The sequence below is a fragment of the Pteropus vampyrus genome, unplaced genomic scaffold, assembly GCF_000151845.1.
Source record: "Pteropus vampyrus isolate Shadow unplaced genomic scaffold, Pvam_2.0 Scaffold1005, whole genome shotgun sequence".
Taxonomy (NCBI): domain Eukaryota; kingdom Metazoa; phylum Chordata; class Mammalia; order Chiroptera; family Pteropodidae; genus Pteropus; species Pteropus vampyrus.
Window position 1 is genome coordinate 17163 of NW_011889786.1, and position 9665 is coordinate 26827.

At 42.5% G+C, this 9665-nt stretch overlaps 1 pseudogene; it reads right to left on the reverse strand.

Annotated features, from left to right (window-relative positions):
• Positions 1-4286: 4286 nt before the first annotated feature.
• LOC111734368 lies at positions 4287-5219 on the reverse strand (annotated as a pseudogene).
• Positions 5220-9665: the final 4446 nt, after the last annotated feature.

Below are 9665 nucleotides of genomic sequence, written 5' to 3' on the forward strand. Positions count from 1 at the left end.
ACTGGGAGCCAGGAGGGGCCTGGGGTAGAATGTCCAATGCTGAAGAAAGGAATAACATCTATAGTGTACACAACCAACATTGTTCATTTGCACCAAATTAGTGCTCCGTCAGAGGAACAAATGTGGCACATAAAACCAACATGGCTGTCTTGGTCAGCTTGCTCCACTGTGGTACAATAGATTACAGCAGCAAGAGTTCTTTTACTGTTCATGTTCCATGTCAGTGATAGGTGTCCTGTGTCCTTCTGCCATTGGATCTTGGGTTCAGCCTGAAGAAAGGGTTGCTATCTGAAATATGCCATGCTTAGGACACAGGGAAAAGAATAATGGCTGACATAGATGATGACTCTTTAATTTCTGTTCAGAAGTGACACACATCTCTTTGCTCACATCTTATTGGCCAAAGCAAGTCACATGGTCAAGCCTAATGGTAAAAGGGGAGGAAGTATCTTTTTTCCCCAGAGAAAAGTAATGCAAGTCACATGGCAATGGTTATGGATATATAATCCCTCTACAGCAAGAGCAGTAAATAATGAAGTTGATAATGTAATGTATCATAATGGCACTGGAACCAATAGAATACATGAAACCCACATGAAACATGGTAACTGTAAGATGTAGAACAGGAACACGGTAGAAGTGTAAGGTGAAGTAGGCACTCAAAGTGGTACATGTAAACAATAAATATCTGTAGACAACATTGAAAATAAGCCAATGGTATATGGAAACAATGCAGCTCATGGACCTGATGTGGTGCATGGAACCAATACAGCTCAAGGAGCTAACACAGTGTACTCTGCATTGTGTTGTGGAAGGACACGGAACCTAACATTAAGTGACCTGGGTTCTAGCCCACACTTGACAACTTGTTTTGTGACTTTGGACAATTTACTTCCTTTATCTGGGTCTTACTTTATTCATCTATAAAATGAGCACTTTAAATTTAATGGTCTCTCTCTCTAAAATTCCATACCCTGGTAGGTGGAGTGCATGAAATTGCAATAAACTTGTAAATCCTCTGTAAACCATTAGATGAATAAATAAACCACAGAAAAATAAGAGTTGCTCTTGTATGGTATCCATCTGTAAACGATATGGGCAGCACATATAGCAGTGACTTATTATTTCAAGAAATCTAAATGACATATAGATTTCTCTAAGAATCCTGGCACAGAGCCTCGGAGTCAGCATAGACATGCGGGTCTCTTCCAGGCTCCAGCGGACCGGGGTCTCTGGGATAAGTCAATTTAGTTTCAGCATTTCTTATGCATACATTAGGGCCCAGCCAGTATGAGACCCCATGGAAATCAAGAGAGGTATGTGGAGAAATTTGCAGTCATGAAACTGTAATCCAGAATCCAGTGACCTGTGGTGACCGATGAACTCACAGCAGTAAAGTTCCCTCAGTGGGTGTCAGATGCAGAAGACCAGGTTATAGCTCACCCCACTTCTATCCACCATCGCACACCTTAGCACTTTGTAAGCCCTCTGGAGGTTGGAGTAAGAGAGAGGAGGAGGAAAACCCAAGAAGATTAAATTATTTCTCCCACCAGTGGAATAATAGCCTAAAATAGAAATTAAGTTTAATTATTGAAAAACCAAGCTGCAGAATTCTGAGGAAATAAACAGAGTTAAATGATAGAGAAAAATGGAACAGGGAAATCTACTTATCAAGAGCTGACATGTAGACCATTGAGAGAGAAGAAGATTTAGCTGATGCCTGAGGATGAGAAGGAATCACCCGTTCAAATAGCCAGGAGAAGGGCATTTCAGGAAAGGGGACAGCAGGCACAAAGGCCCCACGTCGAAAGAGGATTCCATTGTCCATGGACCTGGAAGAAGGGTCATATAGTAATAATAAGGGCCCCATAAGAAGAGCCCTATTACAAAATTCACTCTGAGTTAGGTGAGAATGCTTGGGTTCTTCTTATGGAAGTGGAGCAGTTTTAGGGATGACAGATTCCACTGTGGGTGTGACTTGAGGTGACTGGAAAGGAGATGGGAGCAAAGATCATTGGGGTTGAGAATGTCCGGGACTCACAGTCCCAGAGTGAGAATAAAGAATCACTCTTTTAGAGAGCTGCAGGGGATGTGGTGTTCTCAGGGAGAATTCCAGGTTAAGGATGTTTGGGAGGGGAAGTCGCTGATTATGGTGCCAAAGCTGACAAAGGAGAACTAGGGAAAGAACTGGAGAACTCTGTGCTTGTAATTTACATATGTTTATTGTACATAATCATTCTCTTATTTCTTATCACCATTTAAAAGATATTCAATACATATTGGATGCTAACATATTGTTTTCAGGTAACAGACTATTCAGTGAGATTATGGTTGAATTTGAGGAGTAATTAATATAGTCTATGATCTCCTTCACTTATAAGGAGAGATGTATATTGTTAGGTAAAAATATCGAGTTTTGTTTGTTGGAAAGGAGTTTGATTGTTCATAGAGGGATACATATGGAAGCTGATTAGCCGAAAGTCTGGACTGTAACAGTTACCATTTTTTACCTCTCGGTTCCAAATGCAGCTTTCAATTTATACTATCTAATAAACAGAAAAATTTCCTTAAATATTTCTCTTTTAAAATAAGCATGATGTTAAACTTTCTTAGAACGCCTGGAGGGACACTGCAGGAAGAATGAGTTTCTCTGCATTTTCCAGCCTGTGCCACTTGCGACCCAGAAGACCCAATGACCTTGGAATCTCCGTCTGGCTGCCCTCTAATTGTGGAAATCTGAGCTCCACACTGCCTGATTCCCTCCAGAAGCCCTGGAGTGTTCTGCACGCAGTCACCTTGTCCACTTGCAGCAAGCCTCTACCAGCATGCATACAGCACCTGTAGTCTTCAGGGTCACAGAATGAGAAGTTATTCCACCTGCAAACACATGCAGTATGGAGGCCTTCTATCCCATTAGCACCCAGCTTCTAACTGTATGTTCACACCACTGTTTGCTAATTGCGAGCTCCCTTACTTACACTCTAGAAGGTGGCCTATGCTTCACAACTCCAGAGGAACTCTGGCTTTGCCAAACCTGTGAAATCATCTGCCTTTCACATGGAACGCATTTTCTCCAATTAGGTCTGAATTTCTCCCAGGTGAGTCCTAACTTGACTTCTATCCCTTGGCCCTTGGATACCACATAGTGTTTCCTTATGTCTTATAGTTACTCTCATCATAGTTAATATTTCTTTATATTAAATCTCCCCTGTTTAACTTATTGAGTAGTTTCTATCTCCTTATTGGACAAAAACAGTTATAGTCTCTCTAACCCTTCAAAGTAAGTATTATATTCTCCATTTTACCGAAGAGAAAAACTGAAGCTCAGAAAACTCATGTTCAGGGTGCTTAGGGAGTCATATCCTAAGCCCACAATTAGTAAATGAAGGGGCTGAGATTTCAAATCTGTTCTGTCTATAACATGTCTTGTTGCTACCACCCAAAATTTTCAACCTTTGGTCTTCCATCTATGTCTTATGTTCCTTCCATAATGAGCGTCATCTCCTCTTCATAGAGGTTTCTCTCTGAAGTTCTGTTTCCTAAAAATAAGGCATATTCCAAATCTTCCCTTTGTCCACCATCTCCTACCATTGTACTACTATCTTGATGTAGTCTGGATACATGATCAACTCTTATAATGTTTCTACTACCCTTACCTTTGCCCTTGTGACTTGGGGACCTGGTGCATCCTGCTGATCTTTCTGTATGGCTCCTGCCAGCTCTCTCTCCCAATACCTCAGCATCTCTCCTAATCCCCCTTCCTTATTACATTCCAAAGCTTGTTCAGCAAATGTCCTACAAACAGCTATGAAATGTGAAGTCAAATAAAATCCTTCCTCATACAAGTTATAATCATCACAATGCCGCCAATACCACAATCATCATTAATTCCTTATTGAGTTCACAGCACTTCTCTGACATCTGGCTGCATTGAATCTGTGTCACCTCCATCTGAACCATCACTTTTATTGAGAGCTCTTAGTTAATGAAGACTCAACAATTCTGATGCTAAAGAGGCTTAACATTAATCAGAAAGAGGCCTAATAGTTTGAATCAAACGCAAGTTCTTTCTTGGCACTCTGTCTACAGTTGTGTCTCTTGATGTTTGAGGATAGCCCAGCTGCAGAAGCCATCAACAAGTACCAGACAGGTACCCACCTTCACATCTCCCCAAATAGGAGTCAATAATTTTTACCTGTCCATCAGGTTATGGGAGGGAATGGGGTGGAAACAGCACAGAACATGTAGTTTTAGGTCTGGCTGTGGCCTTCTGTGCTCCAGTGGCCTCACTCAGTGACCGTGCCCCAGCCTGTTAACTTGAGGAAAGCCTTCTTCACATCTTTGTTTCTGACGCTATAGATGATGGGGTTGAGAAAAGCAAACATGACATTGTAGAACCTAGACAGAGTCTTGTCCCACTCTGGGGAGGCATCGGCCCATGGGTTCATGTACATGAACATGGTAGGTTCACAGAACATGGTTACCATGGTGATGTGGGAGGCATAGGAGAAAGCCTTGAGTCGACCCTGCGTCGAAGGGATTTCAAGATGGTGGCAAAGATGCAAATATAAGAGGTCAGAATGAAGGAAAGGGGTACCAGGAGAAAGATGAATCCCAGAATGAAATCAATTCAGTCATTGAGGGATGTGTCTGCACAGGCCAATTTTAGAACAGCAGGAATTTCACAGAAGTGATTGATCTCATTGGGGCCACAGTAAGGCAGTGCATTGTGAAGACAATGTAGACTAGAGAACAGCTGACACCACACAATCCACAAAAGATCACCATAGGTCCACATAGCCATGGGCTCATGATAACCTTGGACCTAAGTAGGTGGCAGATAGTTAAATACCTATTAGGCCATGACAGAGAAAAGCCAGCCCTCAGTGATGCCCAGCACCAGAAAGATGTACTCTGCATCACACATCCAATGTAGAAGATAGTTTTCTTCTGGCAGGCCAGATGCACCAACTTCGGGGGCACAATGGTGGTGACATTACTCATGTCCAGCATGGAGAGGACACTGAGGAAAAAGTACATGGGTGTGTGGAGGCAGGATCCAGGTGGATCTAGGTGACAATGAGCCCATTATCTGCAAATATAGAGAGGTAGAGGAAGAGAAAGATGTTGAAGAGGATTATATTAATCTGACTCCCTGGAGAAACCAGAAGGACGAGCTCAAACACAGAGCTGTGGTTCTCTCAGGAAAAATACTTCATTCTTCTTCAGCTGCAGAAAGAGAAATAGACCTGCTAGTGGCCTAGCTTCGCCTCATATTCAAGTAACACAGTCATTCAGTTGCTGGGAAGGCCAGTGCTTATTTGGATTCTACTTAGGAATAATATCGGTTCAGAGATGGAGTTCTACTTGGGGTAAAGCTAAATTTGAGGAGGGAAGGGAAAACTTCATGGAAATTACGGTTTCTCTGCCCCAAATCTTTTTCCAAGACCTCCATGGTTTTATTTCATTCTGTCTATCAGCTCCCGCAAAGCCATCTGCTTTCCTTCCCTTCAGGAGCTACCAACACATAGTGCATTGCTTGGGGGCTCTTTTCTCCTAGTCCTGGCTGAAGAATGAGACGATGAAGATTTGAAGCTCTCTCCTCCCTTTTATCTGGAGACAAGCAGTAAGAACACTTTCCTTTGAGGCTTTAAACATCTAATTACTCTAGTTATATAGACAGGGTGAGTCAGATATGTGGAGAAGATATATAACTCCAGAAACCTTAAAAGTATTTAGAAAGTTTTGCCCAGGTCTGTGTATCTTGAATCTTTTGGCCTTCTGGAAGCTTCCTCACATCTGATTTTCTTTTAGGTGGTGTCTTTTACTGCTCTGCCTTTTCCTGGCCTTACCCATAACTAAAGGAAAGGGTCTTCGTGCTTGACCCTAAAGCTATGAGTGAGGCAGAATAACAGCTGTATTTTTTTTCTTTTTTTGCTTAAAGACAGATTTGGCATCTCTAAGTCCTTTCAGCCTGGTGGGAGTACTTCTTCCAATGGTAAGCTATCCTTTAGAGTCCCTTTCTCTCCTGGACCTGAGATTTGTGATAGGCAGTGAGCCCCAGTTTAAGACTGTGCTTGGGTTTAATTTATTTCTTCACAGTTAGCACTGATTCTGTGATGCCATAGAATGCGATGTATTCTAGTGCAGGAGCATGGAATTTGGAATTAGAGGACTTGATTTCAAGTCTTAGTACTTCTACTCTGGTCCTGTTCAAGCAATGAAATCTCTTTGACGCTCAATTTCCCAGGGAGAGATCCCATGAGAAGCAATACATGATATGAGTGAAGTACCTAGCATTGAGTCCAGCACAGGGCTGGAACTCAGTAATTCTAGTCACCATCAAATCCTCTTTCTCATGGTGTCACTTATCAGATGGTCAACATTTATCAAATGGACAACAAATGGTCTTTAGTGACCATTTGATAAACGATACCATGAGGAAGAGAATTTGATGGACATCTTACTTATCAGGCCCTGTGTTAGGAACTGAAGAGAAATGCACAAACAAGATGTGGTAGTAAACTTGCTGACCCATGAGAGGATCAGACAAAAGGTCTAGGATGCATTGTGACCAGTTGAGCTGGTGGGCAGGAGGAATTCTGGTTCACAACATGTGGAAGAGTTAAGGACTTGGCCGTCTCTCTACGCTCTTCTTCTTCCAGTTTTATCTAGACCTGATGCCTGGACTATTGCAGGAGTCTCTCAATACGCATCCCACTCCCAGTCCCTGCTACAAACTTTGTGACTAGAATATAGCTTAGAATTGAAGAAAAAAGGAGAGTTCAGAGGAAAGAGGGATGAAGGGCCAGGGAGAGATGAATGTGGGGCTCCAAGTTCACTATGACCCTCCTTTGAGCCATCACAGGTAATGGCCTAGGGCTGTGCCAGAGAGGAATGCCAGGACATCATAACCCCTTCTGAAGGTGGTTTCTTACCTCTGCTTCCCCAACAAGAGCATTACAGCTCTTCCCAATTTCAGTGTCTTCCTGTAGCTCAATGACTGCCCTGAACCTTCAATCAACTCCTTTCCCTGACTTATCATCCCTACTTTTATCTCTCCTACCAGTGTCTTTTCCCATATCCTCAGTGGGCTGCAGAGGAGGCCAACTGCCTCAGTTCCATAGCAACAGTTTTCACTCCCATCCACTTTTCTCCCCACCTCAAATGAGGAGCACAGCCAAAAGACAAATAACGAGAAAGAAAGAAAAAGAGATGGAGAAATCAATGAATATAGGAGGACAGAGGTCAGGAAGCTAAGCATATAGATGCTTAGGCTTGGAGGGTCTTGTGAATAGAAAGGAGGTGGATGAACACAGTGAGACAGAGAAAGGGTCAGGTAGGGGAGCATCAGGCAGAGGATGTCTAGGGGTTGGTCTGCATGGCTCAGGCTTCTGCCAGTGCCCTTCCTTTCCTTACATGGTCCTGGGCTCTGTGAGGGATGAGCCAGGAGCCTGCTAGATTCCCATTTAATATTTGATCCTCAGAGAGGACGAATCAAGCAATTTCTTAATAAGCTTGTGTGCTGTGGGATTCTCCAGGCCCCCAGCAGCCTTCCTCAGCCCTAAGCATGCATTTTAGCATCCGAACTGGCAATCAAGGGCTGTAAACACACAATACCACTCCTCCACACCCCATAGGCCTCTACCAACTCCACCTCACAGTCCAAGGGGACTTATGTGTGAACATCAATTAGAGTAAGTGCACAGGCAGAGAAGTACAGGGGCGAGGGCTAGGCAGGTATGCCACGGAACGCTTTTATGGATCATAAAGAATGAATAGGTGTTTCCAGGCAGATTGTCAGGGAAGGACTCTATTCTGATCTCAGCCAGAGTGCCCTACTTCACTGTCTCCATCATGTTTGGTCCTGGCCTGAATTGTGTCCTGTCTTGTGAATCCAAAGTGTGTGATGTTATACAAGGAAAGGAATACGCCTCGAGCGGCTAGGTCCTTCACGGAATCTGACTCAGGATAAAGCAGCTGATGAATATTTCACGTGGAAGCAAAGCCCTGAACAGTAGAAAGACCTGAGATCAAATCCTGATTCTGCCACTTCTGGTGTATTATTGGACAAGATACTAGCCTCCTTGTGCTTCAGTTTCGTCATCAGAAAAATGGAGCAATAACGGTATAGGGTAGTTGTGGGGATTAAATATGGTAAATTATTTAATTTATTAACTTATGTGGATTAAATAAGCAGTAAATTTGGTAAAACATACATGTAATGTATGCTCAAACTTACTCCCCAGTGTATGTTGGATGGCTGATCTGTTCTCTTTGTCTTACATACATATGAATATTTTTGTAATTAGACTCAGAGTGATCAGGGGCCACAACCACTCAGCCACCTTCCTCTGTTTATTTGATTGGGCAGGGTATACAGCAGGTCCTTCATAATTATGGTTAGAATCAGTCTCAAGTATAGATGGAGGAGATAGCTCCTTGGATAATACTATGAGAGCTGTCTGAATTAGATGTCTTTGATTTGAAATCACCATCACCAGAGTATTAGTAGCACTCAGAGACATCAAATAGAGTCATCTTGTTTTCAAACACTGTGTAGAATGTTAGATTGTGACAGATTCTGAGACATAGCAAGGCTCAGTGGGAGACATCTGCCATGAGCACTGGATGGGGAGATTAGTGGAACATGCTGTAGATACTAGTATGGCGTTCAAAACACTTCCATCAATTTTTCATCATTCCCTCTCTTATTATATGTTCAATTCAACTCAACAAACATTTACTGACATTATGCTATCACATTATATGCAGGTAAAATGACACATTGTCTGTGCCCTCCAGAGGGCTCATGGTCTACTGAGGAGAAAGAGTCAAAACATATCAGTACACTGTGATACAAACTGTATTGGGAGATGTCCAAGGTGCAGAGACAGGAGGGTTGATTAGCTCTGTTTTTGGGAAGGGACATCATGATTTCTCAGGAGAACCCTTGCACTGAGTTCTGGATAATGACTACAAATTTACCAAATGGATAAAAGGCAGTGCATTTCTAACAGGAAATTGTATGTGCAAAGTCACAGAGAGTGCTATGGGAACACAAAGGAGCTAGAGACTTCATGGGCAGACTAAGGTAGAACTTCAGGAGGAGGGGCTATTGAGACTGGCACCCTGAAGGCCAAATGACTAGACTGGAACCTAGGGATAGTTCAAGGTCAGAGTAAGCCAGTGTTATGAGTTGACTTGCGTCTCGCAGAAAGATATGTTCATTATGATGATGTGGAACATGTATATATTATAAAATGATTGCCACAATAGGGGTAGTTAACACCTGTCCCATTTCAAGAATTACCTTTGTGTTTGTGTGTGTGTGTGTGTATGTGTGAGTATGTGTGTAGAATATTCAAAATCACATTCTTAGTAACTTTCAAGTGTACAACACAGTATTGTTAACTATAGTCACCATGCTGTATTTTACATCCCCAGACTTATTCATCTTATAATTGGAAGTTTGTACTCTTTGACCAACATGTCTCCATTTCTCCCACATCCCAACACTGGGAGGGACACCATCATTCTGCTCTCTGTTCTATGAGTCTGGCTTTTTCGATTCCACATATAACTGAGATTACACACCATTTGTCTAACTTATTCCACTTAACATAATACTGTCAAGGTCTGTCATGTGCTCTCACTTTCTCCCA